This window comes from Pollicipes pollicipes, unplaced genomic scaffold (genome assembly GCF_011947565.3).
Source record: "Pollicipes pollicipes isolate AB1234 unplaced genomic scaffold, Ppol_2.1 Scaffold_4002;HRSCAF=4701_pilon_pilon_pilon, whole genome shotgun sequence".
Lineage (NCBI taxonomy): Eukaryota > Metazoa > Arthropoda > Thecostraca > Pollicipedomorpha > Pollicipedidae > Pollicipes > Pollicipes pollicipes.
This window is the reverse complement of record NW_023596420.1, coordinates 3,924,028-3,930,027: the sequence shown is the minus strand read 5'-3', so window position 1 is coordinate 3,930,027 and position 6,000 is coordinate 3,924,028. Positions and strand designations below refer to the sequence as shown.

The 6,000-nt window shown below is 50.8% G+C and overlaps 1 long non-coding RNA gene across 1 annotated transcript in view; it reads right to left on the bottom strand.

Moving 5' to 3' along the window:
- Positions 1–389: 389 nt before the first annotated feature.
- The window catches only part of LOC119093911 (uncharacterized), a 52,736-nt gene continuing 47,125 nt past the window's right edge, over positions 390–6,000 (bottom strand). The window contains exon 3 of the long non-coding RNA XR_005093718.1: positions 390–506. This is a non-coding gene — a long non-coding RNA (uncharacterized LOC119093911). The remainder of the gene's footprint in view (positions 507–6,000) is intronic.

Here is a 6,000-nt window from a genome sequence, read left to right as displayed (position 1 = left end):
CAGGTGGCATGCAGGGACCAACGTGACAGGCAAGGTCGTGAGGCCGTTACAATGCCGTGACCACTCGTCTGACGACGAATACAAAGGCGAAGACGAAGGCTATGACTACGATTATGATGATGGTGATGATGGCGATGAGTGATAATGATGGCAACAACGATGACAGGCCATAAACTACACAGGCCTCTCAGGCCGCGGCGCACTCGGTCAGCGGAAATGGTCGGAAGCGTCGTGCCGCGTCACTTTCATGTTTCTTGTTGATTCCAGTGGCCGCCTAATTAACACAGTAAAGTTTGTTTCCCAGGCCGTCCTCCAACTGACGAAAAGCCGCGAACCGGCGTGACAGGCGGATCGTGAAGTCGGGACAATGCCGCAATCACTCGCCTGTTTCCTCCACTCGATGACGTAGGGCACGGGTTGGCCGTCGGGGAAGTCCAGAGGGCAGTCAAGCACCACACCCTGCCCGACCAGCGCCGTCAGGTGCTTCGCATTCTGCAGGTCCAATCCTGGCGGTCACACAGCGGCCGGCGTGAACACAGGTGAGTCACACAGGGGCCGACGTGAACACAGGTGACGGTCACACGGGGGCCGACGTGACACAGGTGACGGTCACACGGGGGCCGACGTGAACACAGGTGACGCTCTCCGCACGCTGCTCCCGTCGTACACACGCACTACGCACATGCCCTGGTCGCTCAACGCTTGCTACGAGAAGCTCGGAAAAGAGTCTCGGCCTCGTCCAAGTAAGCGAGGATCATCATTCCCACATGTGCACGCCTGTAGGATATGTACATATATATATATATATATATATATATATATATATATATATATGTATATATATATATATATATATGGTGCTAAGTAGCACCATCGGATCCATTTAATTTGATTATGTGTGGCTATATACGAGTTGTAATGTATAACGCTCCGCGAAAATACATAGTGCAATAAGTCATATGTTTTCAAATTAAAACATGAGTAGTACATCAGTACAGCACCCCACACGAAACCAAGAAGCAACAGCCACGTGCAAGTTCATTCCTTCTTTAGGCACAAAGCTATAGAAATCTCACACTTGTGTATTTTACGCAGTCAAAACATGGCATTTTCCCACTTATACTTTAAGAGGATAACATTTGCGCCAAAGTTCGTCATACGAAGCTGTTTCCCAATATAAAACACACAGAGGATCACAAAAAGTGGTCCTGTTTTCCTTCATTAGCGTCATAAGTCCGCTTCAGTTGCGCATGTAGTAGCACACTACAACAGGATGGGAAGGGTACTCGGGCCCGTCACATCTTTGTAGAGTTACGAAGATGTTACTCCGTTGGTATAAGGCATATATATATATATATATATATATATATATATATATATATATATATATATACGGCGTAATGGAGGTGATGACGTAACGGACCATTATCCACGGATAAGAAAAACAGCAGATGTTGACTCTGTGTCTGGTATAAATTTTGTGCAGCACAGAGGGAAAAAACTATAAACATTTCTTCAGCTCACATCTTGCCAAGTCCCATCTCTTCAACGTACAAAAGGCGCAACAATAGTCATAGGCTTTAGTTAGGTACTTGGTAGCAATCTACTGGGTTTGCGATCTTAGGTTGGTAAGCATTAAGCTATGTACAGTATTTCATATGTTGTTAATATTTTGGCGGAAAGTAAAAAGTGACACACGAAGTAGATGAAGTGATGATTAGCAACCATAAATAACTAAGCCGTGCTCCACTCAAATCTGCCTATTGGACAAATGCGAGCAATCTCATCCCTTTCCACGAGTAGGCTTTTAGCAGCAGAGGCAGCATTCTCACGCCTTTAGACACGGCTGAGCTGCGCACTGCTGAACGCTCCGTAAGATGACTGGTGCCTGACTGGTGAGGGCTCTGTCTTCAAAGGCAGTCTCTCAAGTACCTCATGAAATCAGGCGGCTGGCGTGGGTCAGGACCATCAGAATAATAACGCAGTTTGCTTTAGACTGAGTTAGTGCGGTTGGTATGTGAGTTGTTGCCCATGAACATGCCCAGGTTTAACAGTCCTGCAATGGCCACTGCCGTGCTTCCCATCATTTAAAACGCAAACTATGGGCATATAGCGAACCCATTGTGGTTTACTAAGACGCTAAAAGCCCAAGAACTACCAACATTGACGTCAGGTTCGTTTCAGCAGAGACTTCCTACCATCTGGCACAATTATATTTTTCCAAGTTTGGCCACATCACGGAACATAAACTAGCGAGTACATAGATGCAGATGTTTGGCGTTTGAGAACGCACTAGTGTGGTGTTCTCCATCTTCAAGGTTCAACCCATTCGAAAAAAGAACACGAAAAACCAAGCACAGCTACCTTAGGAGAGACCGCTTTGCTAGGCCAAACCGTTTGGCAGAAAATTGGGGACCACCAACCATTCCATAAAATGCATAACTTTCCAGGCGGCCGCTCAGTCCGCTAGCCGAGCCCGGTCGGTCGGCGGTGCTCCCATCAGGCCGGTCTGTGCGGCCCGCTGGTGGTGTTCGTGTGACCTCTGATGGCGGGCCGCTCAGGTCCGCTAGCCGGCCCGGTCGGTCGGCGGTACCCGTCCATCAGGCCGTGTGTGCGGCCGCTGGTGGTGTTCGTGTGACCTCTGATGGCGGCCGCTCAGTTCCGCTGGCCGGGCAACGTCGGCCGGTGTACCACCATCAGGCCGGTGTGTGCGGCCGCTGGTTGGTGTTCGTGTGACCTTTGATGGCGGCCGCTCAGTCCGCTGGCCGGGCAACGTCGGCCCGGTGGTACCACCATCGGGCCGGTGTGTGTGCGGCAGCTGGTGGTGTTTCGCGTGGACCTTTGATGGCGGCCGCTCAGTCCGCCGACTGTGCCAGGTCGGGTCGGGCGGTGCCCCCATCAGGCCGTCGTGTGCGGCTGCTAGTAGTGGCAGCTCATTTGAGACCGTGTGACCTTTGATGGCGGCCGCTCAGTCCGCTGGCCGGGCCCGGTCGGTCGGCGGTGCCCCCATCAGGCCGGCGTGTGCGGCTGCTAGTAGTGCAGCTCATTGAGACCGTGTAACCTCTGATGGCGGCCGCTCAGTTCCGCTGGCCGAGCCCGGTCGGTCGGTGGTACCCCTCCATCAGGCCGGTCTGTGCGGCCGCTGATGGTGTTCGTGTAACCTCTGATGGGCGGCCGTTCAGTCCGCTGGCCGAGCCCGGTCGGCCGGCCGGCGCCGAGCCAGCCGCCCTGAGCGGCGCCGGCGCCGCTGGTCGATATGTGCCGCCAGCGCTGCCGTGTCGCGACGGCCACCGAGCCACCAGATGGCCCCACTGCCATGCGGCCGTGATGGCGCGCCGCAACGCCACGGCACGGCATCCCGGAGGACGGCGCGCTCCTCGCGCTAGCCCACGGCTCCGGCGCGGGCCGGCCGCGGCGACTCTTCCACCGCGCTGAGCAAATGCAGTCAGCTGATGACACGACGCAGGCAATAATGACCTCCACAGGCTACACTCGTGGCTGCATCAGTAGGCTGATTATAGCCTGCTCCGAGACTATGGGGACTGCAAAGACAGATTGCCAGCGCTAACAAGCCAAGGAATAGGGCAGCATCTGCCAGAACGTCATGGCCCGTAACGAAAGAACACAGCACATCTTTGCCATCTTTTGGCACCAATCCCCGACAAAAGCTGGTAACCCGATTAGGCAGAAGGGCGAGGCGCCAGCATGAAAGGCGCCGAGCATCCGCGAACGCTAGCCAGTGCAGTCGGGGCCAAGGCTGGGGAACACACGAGTGGGGAAGGGGGAGGGGGACGCACGCAGCTGAGCCGCTCGCCAATATTCGTGCAGCAGTATGGTTGGCAGCGCTTTCAAGCCAATTCAGCTGTAAAGTGCATGAAAGCATATCAAAGATTTGAATAAAGTGTGAGGCTTTTTGCGTTCTGACATTGATGTGAAACGGACGAGGACTTCGATGATTTCACACTCATAGGCGCCTTAACACCAATGCTCGTCCCATTTTCCGTCTCCGCGTCGTACGGCATAGATTCCTAACCGCTTGTGAAGCGCTCTCCCCCCCCCCAAAAAAAAAAAATTGAGAAAGAGAGATAAAGGAGCCATTCTTGCCTTAACCTCTACAATACATGAACTAGGCAACTTAACAAAAACACATTCGCACAGAAGCCGGCCTAAAACGAAACGCTGCCACGTGAAATGGAGCCAGTGAACGGGGTGGAGCGCACACAACCTTATCGCGCACTTCAAGGGACGGCGAACCCGCGTCTAGGTTTGGAACAAGCCAGGCAGAGGGGATCACAGATTCTTTGAAAGCTTGTGAAGATAGACCACCAGATTGAGGGAGGGTAAGCCACAATGTTCAGGATTCCTCGACAAGTCGGTACACTGGGTTGTCGATTGTCTTGAAAACAGAACCGCTTTCACGGAACTTTACACTTCTCGTTCACCTAACATTACCAGCGTGTTTTGCGAAGCGTTGGGCTAAACATTAATTGGTTTTCCCGCGCTGATACCGGCAACTACGACGGGGAGCCTAACTCCTGTAATATTGCAACATCGCACTGGTACGGAATAACCCAACTACAACCGGCTCATTTTTGCAGAGGACCAGGCAATCAAGAGATATGCTGTTTTTTGCTTTTTAGCTGGCACTTGCCTGAGATGGAATGCTGAATGACAGACGGTCTAACGCCCCCAGAAGCCGAAACGCTAAAGATCACTCAGTGTTCGCGCTTCTTCTATGACTCAATGACTGCAATCCTTACAATATTGCGTACTTGTACTTCTATCTCAACGTCAGCACAGTTTGACACTTTTGTGACCATGTGTGACCTATGTGAGCCCTCCATGTGTGACCTATGTGTGACGTCCTTGTGTGACCTATCGCGCATGTAATATGGTAATATCGCACAGAGGTGCAGAAGATCCGCCGTAAGTAATGTATCTAAACTTTGCCACAATGGGATCAAATGGCCAGTTAATGCTGTCACAGTTTTCCGCCCGCTCCATTATTCTTCCCTTTTTAACAACGCTTCAGTTTAAATCCCTTGATAAATTCACCATATCATAGCAACGGCCTGTCGTGGGCGATAACTTTTTGAGATTGACGCAATACGTAGCTCACACTTCCGTTAGCGCATGTCTTTTGGCCTCTAATTACTTACGAATTTGACTAGCAATTTCATGCCGTGCAGGCTAGATGAAACCAGTGAATCACCCGTATAGATGTGACTAATGAAACATCCGTAAAGATGTTACCTATCTAACACACGCACAGATGTTACCAATCAAACACCGTACATATCTCACCGATCAGGTACAGGTACACGTACAGGTGTTTCCAATCAAACAATCGTAGATGTCACCAATGAAACACCCGTACATATGCTTCTAATGAAACACCCGTACACATGTTATGCTGGATGAAACTAATGAAACCCCTGTGTAGATGGTATGCCCTACATGTGCGTAAGTCATTTTCAGACGCGTCGTTCCCGTGTTCTGTCAAACTGGGTACAGTGCGGAAGCGTTCATTTGTGCCCGATTCACAAAGTAATTTTGTTAAGCCTATGGCAGATCTAGTTCAGACCTGCCGAGATCAAGATCACTGAGTCGCACTAGCATACGACAGCATACTTTCTGTACTACATCAGCTTGTCATACACTGGTGATGCTTTCACACCCTGGGCTTTAAATGAGGTAACCTCGACACTTGCCAAACTTACAACACGCTGGTGGTCGTGGAAGACTACGAATTCGAAACACACTATCTAGTCAGTACCGGGGTTGTGGCGGTAGTTCCCACACCCTAAGAGCAGCGAGTTATTTCTGTGTTACAAAGAGATATAAAGGACTGAAGAAAACGGAATGCAATGATGATAAGCCGAAAATGATGACGGAAATGAGTTAAGGGCATGTTTCATATTTCAGGATATTTAAGCAAACATTCTATATGATTGAACAGGCCCATTTATAACTTTGGAATACCTTTAAAGTGAGAAAGGC